Here is a 16,788-nt window from a genome sequence, read left to right on the forward strand (position 1 = left end):
TTACGGCAGGACAGAGGGCGGTCGACCCTCTTCGATGTGTACCAGCCTTTTCTCTCTTCCGCCGTGTTTCATCTCAAGAAGAGGTCCCTCTCCGAGTGCTGCGAATAGTATCAGACACACAGAGGCTCTGGCATGTTCTTTTTCCTCCCTTCCTCCGCCTGGAATGATTTTATTAAATTTGCTCTTATCATTCCGCTAGGCGGTAGCTTATTGGTCAAGACGACGGCGCTGTTCCTTTTATCATATAGATAATGATATCGAATCAAACACTATATACGAGATCAAATCAAGCACTATGTATTAGGTTGAATCACATCGTTATGTTGCGTCGCACTGAAAGTATTTTTATATTTAAATTGATCATCTATAATACAACTCCAAAAAGAATATTAAAACAGCTTATGTAAACTGCAGGAAAGAGAAAGAGAAAGAGAGACAAAAATTTATTCTAGAATCTTAAAATCTATGTTAATTTTATTTTAAATATTTTATTTTCATAAAAATGAAAAAAAAAATATTAACGAAACCCAATTAAATCTGATTTAAAAGAGAGATTTCGAATAGATTAACAAAATCATTTAATTTAACGCAATCGACAGTTGCGTAAAATTGATCAAATCACGTTAACAGCGGTGATGCTAGAAACGGCACTCTGCATCACGGCAGCGTCTATGGTGAGGCAGTGGTGGGGAGCAGCGCGAGCACGCAATACGTGCTCGCGCCGCTCCCCCCCCCCACCACCGCCCCACCGCTGCCTCCCCACCACCGACGCTCCCATGATGCAGAGTGCCGTTCCCGGCATCACCGGTATTAACGGAAGGAAAGCGTTATCTTTTACTTTTCACTTTCGCAATTCAATCCGCGATTCTCTTTCTGTTGCAGTGTCCGATCGTTACCCGTTTAGTTGATCATTCGCATCTCACGACAAGCTTCGTCATCGTGATTTCTTTGTTCGCGTTCGATAAGTCAAGTGGGCGAGCGCGCGTAACGGATTTGTGATTCTTCGCGTCGTAATTTCTTTGTCCGCGTTCGCGTTCGCGCGTGTGTGATACATCGGGGGTGCGTCTGGCTGTGCGGTGGAGCACGTAACTACCGGATTATTCGAACCGAGGCTTCTTCGTTACCGTTTAGTTTGATCGTACGCATCTCACGAGCTTCGTCGTCGTCGATTTCTTTGTTCGCGTTCGATAAATCAAGTAGTGAGCGCGCGTAACGGATTTGTTGATTCTTCCTCGCGTCGTGACTTCTTTGTTCGCGTTCGCGTGTGTACATTGTGGTGCATCGAGCTGTGGAATACGTAACTATTGGATTATTCGGACCGAGGCTTCTTCGTTCACCCCTTTGGATCTCCTCGTCAACGCCAGGTAAGCAGAAATGAGCTCGAGAAGGTATATATTTCGCGCAGGCAATGCGCGGGAAACGACTCGCGGCGTTTCGCGAGAGGACGCGAGGCGGAGGGGAGGGGAGGGAAGGGGAGGGATGGTGACGCCGACGCGGCAACGGATAGTTTGCAAAAACTTGGTTAAGTCGCTTACAAAGAGGCAAAGTGACTGAGTCGCAGTAAAGCGAAACGCCGCGCTAACTTCGGGGCACTTCGTTATAAAGTTGGGGAGTTGAATAATGTATTTTTATTATTTACCCGAAGCATGCCGCGGTGCCGGTCGTGGTGATATATCGGATAAAGTCGCTTGTAATTTCCGGCGAACGTTAACTTTCCGCCGAAAGAAATCACACCGGATCACGCCACAACTTTCTTCTCAACGCCGGGAATTTATACGCCTGTACTAAGAGCGGTTCGTGCCGCACGCAGGACGTGTTTATTTGCAAACTTCTATTCTTTCGTTCATTAATATTTCTTATACAATTTATAACCGGAATTAAGTTAATGCTGCGTCACACACGCGCGCGCGCGCGCGCGCGCGCACACACACAAGTAAAAGTTTAATCTGAATTTTGAAAAATAATTTTAATACTTTTATGTATCTTAATTAAACGTTTATCCCAAATTTATTCTTTAACAAATAAATAAATAATATGAAGGTAATTGAGCTTTTTAATATATAAAAATTTAAAAACGTTGCTATATCAAACTATGAAAACATTTAATAAATGAAGTACCATTATTACATAAATTGTATAAAAAAATTGATGGAATTTTTATTAAATTTACTTTATATATTAACATTAAGATTATTTAAATTAGAGAATCTCTAAGTAATTGTGCAAGCTTTTTTATGTATATATAGAATTCTGTATCTACAGAATAATCATATTACATAATGGGCAAATAAATATATTGTACTGAATAAAAAAAGTTCTGTATCATTCAGTAATTTTCGCAATAATTAAAGAATTATTAATTTATATAAATTCGCGAATGGGCGAAAAATGTTTGGAAATGCGAATGATCGTGCAGATAGAGCGGGTTAAATTGAGTAAAAAGATTGTCTACTATCTTACAATTTTCGCAATTAGTAATAAGTTATTAATTAATAAAATTATCATATAATGTTTTTATTAGTAAAATTATCACATGAATTTCGGAAGTATGCTCTATAAATCGATGCTCTATCATTTATAGATCGCATCTAAACACCTTGCCGCGTTGAACGCTGAATGATGGTATCTCGTTACATTTGCCAATGGGACACGCGCTTATTCGGCAATTTTTATTAATTAATAACTCCATTACTATCACAAAATGGAAATAAAATTTTAATCAAAATCTTGAAAGATAATTTTAATATTTTTATATAGTTTTAATTCAATGTATTTACTCTAAATTTATTCTCTAACAGAAAGTAATTAAGCTTTTTAATCCATAAAAATTTAAAAACATTGCTATTATATTAAACCATAAAAGCATTTTATAAATAAAATGCCATTATTACATTAAACTAAATATAAAAAAAAAATTGATAAAATTTTCATTGCATTTATTTCATTTAAATATTAAAACATCAAAATTATTTAAATTTCAACCTTCGAATAATTTTGCAAAATAGTAAAGGATTTTTCTGGTCGATTAACTCTCTCCATCTGTACACGAGAGGTGATTCACGAATTACACGAGACACTCTATACACGTACACATATGTACACGTCTATGTTTTGCGTATCATATGATAATTAATTTACGTATATTTTGACGGGAAAATACGCGCGCATTTTATCACAACTATCGCACGAAACACACATGAAAGATCGAGCCCAGGCATCTGTTTCTACCATCAAGTAGTCGAAGCGGAGAAAACGCCTCCCATTCGATGATGCATCATCGCGTTGCACTATTTCACACAGGAAAATGTGCCCGCACGTGTTTGTCGACGAGTGATTAGTTAACTCGCACGACGTACACGCAAGGCGTAAATCTTGAAGCGCGACACAGATTTAAGAGGCTCATTTGCCGAGTGCACCGCAGAACGATGAAGAATGAAAACCGCAGTTGCAGTCTTTAAAATTTATAGTAAGGTCTAATTTTTTTTTTTTTTTTTTTTTTTAACCAGTAAACGATGCCTCGAATTTAAGCTCGATTGCAATTGACGTCGAGTCTTGTCTCTTCACACTTTTGTCCTTCGTTCTCGTAATGACTTTAGTTAGTTAATTCGCTTAGGTCTACAATAGTTAACGCGCTCGCCAAGTTAGTTTGCTTTGCTTCGTTGCCCTCGCAGTTAGAAATAATGAGAGAGGGAGAGAGAGAGAGAGAGAGAGAGAGAGAGAGTTTTGTTAGAGAGAGAGAGACAAGAAAATTCCTTGGGTAAATAGGTACAACTTTTGCGCACCTGTAAATATTGCAAAATATTGTGTTCTGAAATTATTAAAGAGAAAAATAATACATCACCGTTTAATAATTAAAAGCGATTCGTCGAGTAAACAAGTTACATGTAAATATCGCATCTGTGGCATTCTGAATTGATTGACTTTGAAGTTTTAATCGATGATTACAACGGTTATTAATTTAATGTCGACAATTGGTATAAGCTGGCATGTTATAATTTGGTAACGCGAAAAGCACGGAATATAGAATAATGTTGGCAATGATGCACGTATAATTGGAGATGCGGACGATTTCTTAAATATTCGGCCTTTGAGGCCGACGTTACCGCGTTTTTTTTTCCTCGAGCCTCGCTCGAGCTGCGCTCCCGCGGCGTGGCCACGCACACATTTCTACATCACGTATGCATCTATAGCAAAACGAAATGGAATTTTAAAAATTGAATCGCCGAGACTTCCGCTTTTACGTTACTGGCGTATTACAAAAGCGCGAGGGCAATTTCATTCATACGTAATAAGACGGGCGCATCTGGCGCCACGCACATAATGGATGCCTTGTCATCGCTTTTCGGAAAGGCCGAGCTGTTTTCGATATTAAGGCACTTCGCGTTATTTATAAACCATTCCCATCGTTGCGTCTCCTTTTCGACTCCCTCTTTCTCTCTCTCTCTCTCTCCCCCTCTTATCTTCTTTCAGTATTCAGGTAGGAGAACAAGTGTATTAGATAGTCTGTTGTAAAGAGGCGGCATAATATCGTCCACGGCCACCACACCAGGCACCAGGGGGGTGAGCAAAAGAGCGCGGAGGACCGGTGAGAGGGTGAGGGGAAAGGGTGGGGATCGGAGGATGTGAGGTCTGCAACGAAAATTAGCATTTTTTTCCATGCGACCGACCTGCGTAGCTAATATCGCGGATATAAAGAGGCAAGCGAGTGGTGCCTGGAGGGGATTTGCAGCGGAAGGGGAAACAGGATGGCCTAAAAAATAAAAAAAAAAAAAAAAAAAGGCAGGCGTATTTACTGCGGAAAGATTAACGTGTAACGAGCTACCGTGAACGAGCTGACGTTAAAGCTTTTTACATAAACGCACGCTCAGTTTTTGATCGCGCTCACGCTTCGCCAGTGTCCATAGACACGGCTCTGTAATCGCTTCATTGTGCCTCCTATGATAGTGCACGATTCCAGAAAGAGGGGGAAAAAAAAGAGTTGTTATATCGATTTTCGCCGGAAACAACATGGCACGTTGCTCGAACGCTCGCTATGTTTTTAATTCGTGCAATTTTGAAATTGCACACGCGTCTCTCTGTGGAAAAATAAAAAAAAAATATATAATTAGCTTGCGCATTATTTAAGACGGAAAAAGTTTATCTGCGGAAATCTGTTAAAAGTGATAAAGCCAAGTAAACGTAATTGTTTCTGAAGAGGGTTTATCTTGATTGTTATCAAACATTTCGAGCAGAGAATTATAATAATAAAACAATTGCGATGAAATTAAAATATACGCGTGATATTAGTATAAAATTACAAAAACTTCTTTTACAAAAATGTAAAAAAAAAATAGCATCGCGTGCCTCATGTTGTTTGAAAAAAAAAATATTAAAAATAACAGTAATGTTTAAATTTATTTTAAATTACTAAAAATTACTAAAGTACTTTACTTTTAATTTACTAAAATAATACTGATATTAAAAAGTTGGGGCTATTTAAATAAAATTTATGCACATTTTATAATTTTTTATCACGCTTTGATATCAAATCTATTATATCCAATAAAATAGATAGTTTATAATGTAGCCTGATTGTGAAATTAAATTTTTTATGAGAAATATGTGATGAGTCCGGGATATTTCTATACGAAAAATTTTTAGAGATATAAATAACAAAATATAAACCATCGAAAGAGGAGACATTATGAAAGAAAATATGTGGTACAAAATAAAAATATCAAATTGAAATTTTTAGAATTAGGAAAGGATAAAAAAATAAGTTAAAGTTAACGTCTACGTTTGTAAAAATAACATATACAATAAATGTAAAATTGTCCAAAGGACGTCTGGAAGATGTCTGCGATACGTCTCAGAGATATTTAAAAGATGTCCCGAAGAAAGAGAAGAGAACTTTAGAACTTAATTGATGTGAATCTCGTTAGAATATATGAAAATGTGAGCTCCGTATTTATTTTGCATTAATAGAGCGTCTCGTGATTATCCATGAATTTTGTTATGCATAAAGTTGACGACCTCTGTTACATTTCTTGATATATCATATGTTTTTAAATCATACTTTATTTCAGTTGCCGCGAGCTTTAGCATCTGATGTATTATTTGTGCAGTCATATCGACAAACTTTGCATATATTTCTCAATTTCCGCACTTTAGGATAGCTCGTCGCCTCGAAAAGCATACGCGAAATCCGTAAGTTACACTTGTTTCCTTTTATTCTTAGAAATGATCCGAGTTTTCTGAGATCTCGACGTTTCGACGTTATATCTAAAACTATCTCTCAAGTATAATATTGAGATATACAAAGTGCAAAGATATATCGTATTATAGTTTATAAATATATGTATAAATTTTGAATTTAAATTTTAGATTTATATTTATTATTTGCAAAAATTAAAGACAACTTTTACCTCTTAAATCTCTTTTTACGCAACAGAATTCTCGAAGAAGGGCAATCGTATAATATTTAATTTTTTCACGTGATTTGTCAACGTAAAATTTAATATAACACACAGTCTGCGGTGTGATATTTGTTTCCCATATATTTCAGAGGAAATTAATCAACACGGACAATCATTCATTTGCGTAACCAAATTTTCGCCAATAAATCACAGCACAACCGGAATAAACGTGTGTTCCTTAAGCGAACAACCGGTCAGTTTCGAGCGAACTATTTTAGTTTATCGCTGCTAGTCATCGGAATCGGAAGTAGTCCGACATGTGCTCGAAATCACGTGTCAGCGGATTTCGCGGGCTATTTGTCAGATTTAACGTTAATTTGCTCTTTAACGTTCGGTTGAAACTGGACGCGGGTCTCGTCGATGCCGCCTCACAATGGCGAAATATTAATGTAAACGGCAGAGAGCCGCCATGTATCGTGCTCATTTTCGCGAAAATCATCTCCGTGCGCCGAAAATGGCGGGCGTGACGTTGCGTCGAGTGACGAATTGCAAAACTAGATAAACGCTTCGCACGACGATCGAACGCCACGGACCCACGCTCCCACGTGAATACGCGGCCGGCAACATTTACTATCTGGCTGGCATTTAATAATTGATTAATCGGATGATTACGGGACGGATCGAATGATAATGCTGCATTATTTAGGGTAATCAACCTACATTATTGAGCGTCCGGCGAAATGCGGTTAACGCTATGCATGTTTCAAAGGTGCGATTCGGGTGTGTAGATTCGGTTAGTGTAAAATACGATTATACGGTTATCCTCTCGCCGAGTGTGTGTTTATTAAGATTTATATTTACACCTACACTTGGTATTTTGGTATACTGTTCATTCTCAAATAATCAACTGATACTGTCTTAGCTAGCTCCATTGGCTGACAATTGTGTAGCTCGAAGTACCTAGTAAGATGCTTCGATCGCTTTGCGATACAATTTTTAGTATCGGCTTTTGTCAGCTGATTACGATAAGTACATTTTCTTGTGAATGATCTTGTCAAGGAAAGTAACGCGATGATACGAAACAAAAAGTATTATTAAATTGAAAATAGTTAAAAATAATAGCGAAAAGCTCTTAACGTTAACTAATGTTTACGTACCAATGTTTCATGTAAATTAATCCTTTATCTAATTTACTTTTCATTTTTTTTTTTTTTTTTTACAAAATATTGCGAAGACAATAATAAAAAGCAAGACATTCGCGGCGATGTCACACCTTCCGCGTATTCGTTAATTATCTTTGTAAAATTTTATAAAAAAAAAAAAACACTTTAGCGTGCAGAAATTATCGCTTGCTCAACGGTTGACTAAAAAAGTTTCATTTTCGATGCGGAGAAATTTGTTCCGCATTCAACACGAAAATTTCTCCGTTAACGCGGGAGGCGGGGGGGAGGGGAGGGGGAGGGGGAGGGGGTAAAGTTTGCGACACTTCCTAGTCTCGGGGCAACCCCCCTCGGTTCTATATTGGTAAGCCTGTTATTCGGCTACATATGGTTTAAAAGCGACCGCTGAACCGGATCGCCATTCGTAAATGCATTGTGTGTGGCGAATAGGTGCACGTACGGCGGACGGACGTACGTGGATCATACGGGGTTCCTATTGTTCCGGTCCCTTGTCACTCCCCCTGTATATCCCTTGATACCTGTGGGAAGGCACAAATGCTTTCGAAGAACATCTCGATCTCGATGTAACCCGCCCGTGCAACGGTGTACACGCCCACGTAGAAGGCGTCCATCAAGCACCTTCGCGACGGACGAACGAACGACAGCCTACTTTTGTCAGCGGGTCCTCTCCCCCCCCCCCCTCCGTCCCTTTTTCATCAGGCTGCTACAAATCGAGGGAATGATATCGAGCGTGTGTCATCGTTTCTACATATCGCATTAACGTAACTATTTCCTAAATATTTTTTTGCTTGATATTTGTTAGTCCTGTAAAAATCATATTGATATTCAAGATGATTTGATATTCAGATGAAAAATGTTTTGTATCAAGAATTTATACCAAGAAAATGCACGGAAATTAAACACACAAGTGAACAAATAAATGTAAATGACGTCGTTAATGTAAGCAGCGTGTTTGTTGAGGAAAATTGTTTATTTGTACTCGTTTGGTTGATACGAATTTAGCTTTGCATATTGTGCCTATTAACATTAAATAAAAAAATAACGGAAAGTCATGAATGTTGTCTATAAAGAAAACATTTACAAAGCATTGCTTAAACATATAAAATATATTTTTTCTGCAGTCAAAATGTGTATTCAATTTGTACTCTATCATTAAGGAGTTAATGTTATAATATAAAATATAACATAAAAATTTTTAAATTATTTTTTAATAGAAATTTTATCTATACAACTATAATTTTTATATAAGATTATTTAAAAGTGACAAATTGGTTGGTGATAACTAACTAATCCCAATTAGCGTAACATTTTTCAAATACTTATAAATTATTTTATTAACTTTATAATATTTTACTAGCAGTGCTAGCACCATTCTAGAATCGATGCTATCGGTCTTCTCGAATGATCGTTTGTTCAAAACTTGCCGCTTTGCTCGGTGGCCCTTGGGCGTTGCAACCATTTTACGGCAAATCGTGATAATCTTTCATCCTGCCTCCTGTAAAAAATAGCTGATATAAACTTGACGATATATCATCGGTTGGATCACACGATTTTAGATTCTCCACTTGAACTGGTAACTTAATTTAGAGATATGAAAGATATATAATAAATACTTTGTTACCACTTGTTGTGTAAAATAAAAAATATCATAAGAGACTTCTATTAAAGTCTTTTAATAAAAAGGGATTATCAGTAGTTAAAAATTAACAATTATATTAAATTGATTTGAATCGATTTTAAAGTGATTTTTAAAGATATTTTCAACTGAAACTTTTTTTACGCTTTACTTTCCAGACTTGCATGTATTATATATAACTTTTATATAATCGGAAAATAATGAGAACAAATCTCGACAAAAATTTAAAAATTTTAAATTGTATACCAATGATTATTTTTAAATTCACTTATTAACATTTGACAATTATATATTTAATATATTAGAATGAAATAAAGTTGACTCGGTAAAGTTTCTTGGACGCAACAAGAATTTACGAACGAGGTCACGAAGCCAAATTTCAACTTGTCAGAAGTGTGAAATATGACCATAAGTCTCTTCGGTTCATAATTTTGCCGGGCAATTTTCAACCTTATGACAAATTAATTAACAAAGTTATCTCGACCTTTTTTTTTTTTTACCAAATTAACCTTTCCCCAATGCCTATGAATTTCTTTCTCGAGTTCATAGGTGCGCTTACTCGTTCGATTCGACGGTGTATCGATTGTAATAGCCGATGGCGGTCGCGATTCGCGTATCGGCAAGTGTGATAAAGTCGGCACGCGTGCACAGACTTTGTTGTGTGCAAGTGTGATAAATTAGTCGGGCCTTCATAAACATTTCACAGCTGCTGCCGACACATCCAGCGTCTGCCTCAAACCCCCATCGGCACACCTCCATGTTGCAGCCGCCAACCCTTTCCTCACCCATCCTACCTCGCGTATTGTCCTGTATTCTCGCATCAGACAGAGAGAAAGAATAGCGAATACCATTCGATTTACTTTGTAACTGTGGTTTAACTGGCGCTAGTGAATTTTTCGGGGGGTTGGCCCCCCTCGCGAATGTAATCCTCACGATATGATCAACGGACGTGTAATAATTGTCGACTGGATGATCGGAAGCCCGTTGCAACAGCTATTTTGTTCGAAGAAATCGCATCGTATTCAATGGCTTCGGTTCGGTAAGGCTTCCTCAAAGAACCACGTTTCTCTCTGCCACCAAGGCAGCCACAAACGCAGGATTTCCTCAAGTCCCCCGCGAATGTCAGTATTCGCAGACTATAACGGACTCATTAGAGCACGGCTGAGTACACCCCAAGTCCAGGCTGGACGAAATCGAAGTTGGAATGAATTGCAGCAATCGGCTTAGTTAATTAATTCCGGCTAGCGATCTGATCTATATCATAACTTCAATTATAGACGAAAGGGAAGAGGATTTAGTCAATTAGGAAGAGATCTAACTGATATTAATGTAACTCTTAATTAACCGATATCGACTATTACCGACTTTCATCTCTGAATTATTTCTTGCATCGTAATGTAGAAAAAAAGAAAATAGAGAATTAAATGTCGGCTATATATTTTGCGACTGACGTCAATTAAGTTTGATTCAAATGGCTCTTACGACGCCATCGCGATAAAGTAAATTTCAAAAATGTGCGAATAAAGCTCTGTAAGGTAGAAATTATCGGTACTTGGCATTACGTACAACACAGATAAAATTAAATATGACGTTGCGGGAGAAGAGAGAGAGAGAGAGAGAGAGAGAGAGAGAGAGAGAGAGAGAGAGAGAGAGAGAGAGAGAGTTCAATGCTAATTAACGACATGTCAGTAAAGGAAAATTGCGTTGGGAATTAGTTAATCGCGAATGGAAAACGTTTTAAAAACATTTTCATCCCTCGGGGCTTCGTAACAGTCGACATCGAGATACGCTACTGGCCAGCTGGCTGGGATTAAGTTCCTTTTCCTCGGCTGTTAATAGTAGGAAAAGGATAGAGCTGTGAAGGAGGAAAGGATACGCGAAGGGGTTGGAAACGACGAGTAGTTCGGAAAAGGGAAAGAGAAAGACAGATACTTTGTCGTTCGAATTGGAGGCGAAAGTTCTGTTAGAACCAGGTCGTAATTCTCGCCGCGGCGTTTGCAAAGGGACCAAAGAAAACGGCTAGCTCGCAAACGGGAAAGAACGAAAGGCGATGGTAACCTAACTCTCCAACACGTTCTTCGTAACGAGCTATAAATCGTGTTTATGCTCCACGATTTACCTCCTGCGATAATTATCGCGAGTGTAATGAAAAGAATAATGATAAGAAAGCGGAAGAAAAATCAATTCATATTTTCCAATCAATCTTTAAAATCAATTTTTTAAAAAACTTTTAAATACTTTCATTTCACCAAAAAAAGCATCGGGTCCTATTTTACATTATGTCTTGTCTTAAGCATTATTATAATGCAGTATTCAAAACAGTAATTATTACAATTAGGTAATTTCATTTAGAATGTCATATCACTTTCTTTTGGCCATGCATTTCCAAATTTTCATCGTGCATCTTACACATTTTAAAACAATTTATTTACTCGATGTAACTTATTATTATACTCCTTATTAATTCAATATTTCCAATTTATATACTAAAGAAGATTGTAATTTTTGAGTCAAAATATTTACTTTTTTTATTTATTGTAATTGTACATTTAATTACAAAATTTTCTTTCTTTCATCAGAATGAGATGATTCTTATTTGTTTTTATTATTATTATTATTATTATTATTATTATTATTGAATCTTAAGGATAAAATATAAAATGTAGCTTATAGTGATGATTTAAAAAAAAAAAAAAAAAAAATTTCTTCAAAGTATTCTTCTCTCTATACTCTTTGTTTTAAGTATTGTCTATGAAAACGCATTTAGTTAATTAAAGCGCATTGTATATGGCGCTACTGTATATTGTTTAAAAAAAAAAAAAGAAAGAGAGGGGGATGCGTGGAACATTGGCATCCGCTGCTTCATAATACGTAATTACCGAAGGCCGCTACAAAAGTTGAGCAAACTCACGGCGTGCGCAACGTCCATGCTTTTCGGGCGCTCTTATTTGGGAGAGAATAATTAGTAAAACGAAAGTTGACGCGATGGGGGTGGGGGGGGGGGGGGGTATAACGAGGGCAACCGAAACAATGTTCTTAAACCGCCCTTCCGGACCGGAATTCTGGCCACATCCGCTGCCCGGGTCCGGGGGCGTAACGCAGACGTTTGCGCGTACACACGCACACACGCTCAAATATGCATGCAGTTCCCTATCTATCTATGGAGGCGCCGTCCACATACCGAAATATAATCCGGTAGATTGTAATAGGCACGATATTAAATTTAGTTTGCCCGGAAACTCGGCAGTAAGCACACAGTCCGGGGCATTAACTTAAACGCCACTGTTAAGCCGCGTAATTAATTATCCTCGGTTTGCTTATATATATATATATATATATATATACTCCCACGTCCAGGCGTTTCTACTTCACTAATTACGATACAATAATCAGGCGCCGGGATCCGTCGAAAGGAAATGTAAATAGTATCTAATGCACCGCAATCTACAACTTCAATGTTATATTGATGCATTATTTTGCATCACCAATATATATATATATATATATATATATATATATATATATATATCCGTTCTCAAACAGTAAATGAGAGTTCATTAGCTGGTATTTTCAATTTTCTTCTCCAATTTATAAAGGAAATCGTCAATAATTGTAATATATAAATTTTCATATTAAATTATATATGCGTAAGTGACATATTACACTTTGGTGTAATATGTATGCGTAGTCGACATATTATTATTTTATAAAACTATGCGCATCAGTTCGCGTTCATTATGAGCTTTCGTTTTCGAGCTCACAATATTTTCTATAAAAAGACACGAGCCCCAAAATAATTGCTAAAATAATCGCTGTAATTTATTGGTACTTAACTAAATCGTCTTAAATATTTGTAATTTGTTGCTGACAGAGCATTCTCTATTGGACAGAAGGATCAAAGAGAAAGGTTATATACTCGATGATCATTTTAATAATAAGAAATTAAAGAGCATCTGCAATTTAAATTTTTAAAGCACGAAAAACAGAAATCAGTGCTGCTTAGCCACTTCGCACTGTTCGCAAAATAAATGATATGCTTTTGATATGAGCGGCGACACTTTTTCTTACATATAAGATCTCATACGTACGCTCAAGTTTTTCTACGATTATTTAAATTGCAAAAAGGCACGATTCTTTCTTTAGAGAACCGGATCACAGAAGGGGGAGTAGGATGCATTTTGTCGTAGACTACTTTATCAAATCATTCCGGTGACAGATCGTAGGTCGCCTCGGCGAGTAATTCCGCAGGAATCCGTTCGTTCGTTCGTTTCCTCCTTTTTTTCCTCTCATTACTTCCGCCCTCGTCCTTCTGCTCTCATCCTTGCTTCCTATATGCGTCTCTTTGTGCGAATCTTAGGGTGTCAAAGTCGCTCTGCAGATATTATGAAAAACCTTCCTTTCCGATTATATTCCGATAGAAGTTTTTTAAGTACAAATTTACATCGAAGTACGGTTACTGGTAGGAAGGATCATTGATTGCTTTTAGAAGATTAATTGGTGCACCTTCATGGTATGCACTGCCGTTTTGCTCTAAAGCATCGATAAGAATAGGCGTCTTTATTAACCAAGAAGTTCTTTGAAAGCATTTTCACCGTGAGTGAATCTTCATTTGCTATCAATTTTCTACGCCAAAAGATCTTCCTTCCTATCTTCTTTTCGACGAACAGTCTCACTTCAGTCTTTAATCAGAAAAATCATATTAAAAATCATATTACAAATAGTCGTTGATTCGCAGAACCTTTATAGACACTTTCTGATTATTTCGACAGGAAACGCTTTGACAGGAAATATCTATTGTCGATGTATGGAAAACCAGTAAAGTGCAAAGTTCAGTAGTTTTTCTTTAGAAAGAAGAAATTCTCTTGAGGAATTGCTTCCTGAACTTTCCTCACCGTTCGCGGTGCAAATCAAATTTTTATTCGGGAAAAGCAAACGTATGAAATTTGACGTGTACCTTTTATTTTATCTTTCGAGCAAAATATCATAGCATACGAAAGAAATAATTAAATGATAAATTTGACATATTTTTATTACACCTGTCACATAAATGCAATTGTAACTTTTTAGTACCGTTCAAAACACAATAAGTATAAAAATAAAAATTTAACTTTAAGTAAGGTATTTGTTAATAAATAATTGCCAAATGATCTCATGACACTTTTAGTATCGTTTTGTTTCCATTTTTTTTTCTCACGTGTGATCGAGATTTCTGCTCGAGAGAGAAAATTGGGGTGAATGTTACGATGCTTTTGCAATGTGTTACTATCTGCGAACTGACAGGGGACACGTTTCCATGGATTTTGGGTCGCTCTAAGATGTCTCGTAAATGGTACCTTGGAGGCTAGTAGTACTAACCTGTTCTTGTTCCGGCCTCTTTCGGAGTGCCCTAAAGTGACTTAACTTATGCTGATCCGCAGAAAGCTACGTTCCTGGAACGGGCTATTCTCCGCTTGTAACGACAATTTGACACCTTTAAATATAAAATCATAATATTTGAACTTTAAATATTACAGATTGTTGCAAATATCATTACACAAATTAGTGCCAACGCAATATTTTTACTACTTGTCACGCACTAACGATGAGTCAACTGTTCCGAAAGTTTTGTTTCTTTATAGAAATAATTTTAACTTTTAAAATTTTCTTTAAAAAAATTTTTTTTACTATACTAATACTTTTTACTTCATTTGATGGTGAGTAATATATTCAACATATGTGTAAATTTTCGTTACTTGTTTACGCATATCATAGGGTATCATATAATCATTCATATACGTACATTATGTAAAAATTCTTTATAAAACAACCTCAAAAGAGATATAAATTAATATAATCAGTAATTTGCGAGAAATTTTATACATTAATATTTGATCGATTCATCGCTTATGTTTTATCCAGTTTGGATGATGCTTGTGCACTGGGCACTTTATTTTGATAGTAATTTAATTAGATAGTAATTAGATAATAACAGCAAAAATAGACAATATATGCAATTATTAACCAATTTTTGGTCAATTTAATTTGTCAATATTAATTAGTTTTCCCAGAAATTTTCTATAATCAGAGATATAAAATAAAAATAAATCAGCATATAGCAAATAATTGGCAAATAATTAGCAAATTATTGATTAAATTTTGATTTTATTTTTGTTTGGAAAATAATTTTACTATTATATGCTAATAATACTTCTTTTAACAAATAAAAATATTTAACAGATTTTTGACATTTATTGTACAGTATTTAATAATAATTGTAAAAAATACAAAATGAGTGAGATTTGAATATTTGATATTTCACATATTTAATTCCTTGTCGATAAACATACGAAAATATAAAAATCGGCTTTTAATAAGAGCATGTTAAATCGATACTTGATTATATCAAAATTATAATAATTATCATTTCTTCGCGATGTTGATTGATTCCTTCTTTATGCTTACTTCGTGAGTGAAAAGGAAATAGCACATTTTGATAGTTTGCATATCTTTCATATATGTTGTACTAACTGTCACTTTTTTGAAGACATCACCGGACAATAGCTTTTAATTTTCAGCTATGCCTTTTTGCTATATAGCAGAGGATCTTTAGTTTTATTACAACTCTTAATCGAGCAATGCAGAAATATTTTATGTACACCATGTATAGATATCTATTAATTTATTTATTTAAACTTATTATTTACTGTACATATATTTTTACTATACATATATTTTACTGTACATATATTCGAAAAATATGTAAAAATTGAAGAGGTCGCGGATAGTGGAAATTTGATTTTATCAGTCATTAAAAAGAGCAGACAGAAGATTTCGAGCGATTGACGAACAAAAACGTAATCTTGCAAGCGAACGTTTTTACTGCTGTATCAACATTATTAATACTAAATATATACATATAAATATATACTAAATATATACTTTAACTCATTATTAAACTACATTAATTATGCGCTTAATTCATTTTTTCCACTTTTAATTCGAGTGCTTTACGCACTGAATCTCCATCCTTTTATAAGTTTTCACAGGAAACCCCAAAAAAATACAAGATAAATATATCTTATAATGTTGAATAAAATTGAAGTTCGTATCCATCGATTCCCAATCAGCTGTTCTCGACACTGAGCGTCACCACTGTAATTGTCATTGCGAATAAAAAAAATTGTAAGTTCCGTGAAAATGTTTTATTTTGCGTTTTCTTTAAGAAGAATATTTTCTAATATAACAATATATACCTAATACAATAATAATAAATTACGTATTGAAAATATATGATTACGAATAATTTTTTTCACACGACGATTATGAAGGACATATGTACATACATAATTAAATAAAATACAGGTCGATTTCAGAGAATAAGAATTTATCGTGCCAGAAAATAATTAGCGCGCATCAATAATAGTCACATAGAAACTGCTTTTACAAATCGACTTATCTATATATTCATTTAAATCAAGATAATGGTTCCTTTCTAAGTAAAGAACATTTGCATTAGCTATTACTTGAATATAATTTATGACTGTTACGAAATGCGTTAATGGCTTCAAGCTTTCTAAAAAGCTTCTTAATTCTTTCC

General features: G+C 35.6%; 1 protein-coding gene across 1 annotated transcript in view; it reads left to right on the forward strand.

The window, feature by feature from the left end:
- Nucleotides 1–882: 882 nt before the first annotated feature.
- LOC105430125 (CUGBP Elav-like family member 1-A) overlaps nt 883–16,788 on the forward strand; it is a 460,379-nt gene continuing 444,473 nt past the window's right edge. Inside the window, exon 1 of the mRNA XM_089078040.1 lies at nt 883–1,364. The gene's annotated coding sequence lies outside the window, so the exon portion shown is untranslated. The remainder of the gene's footprint in view (nt 1,365–16,788) is intronic.

This window comes from Pogonomyrmex barbatus, unplaced genomic scaffold (assembly GCF_055798465.1).
Source record: "Pogonomyrmex barbatus isolate J1 unplaced genomic scaffold, ASM5579846v1 scaffold21, whole genome shotgun sequence".
In the NCBI taxonomy this organism is placed as follows: Eukaryota; Metazoa; Arthropoda; class Insecta; order Hymenoptera; family Formicidae; genus Pogonomyrmex; species Pogonomyrmex barbatus.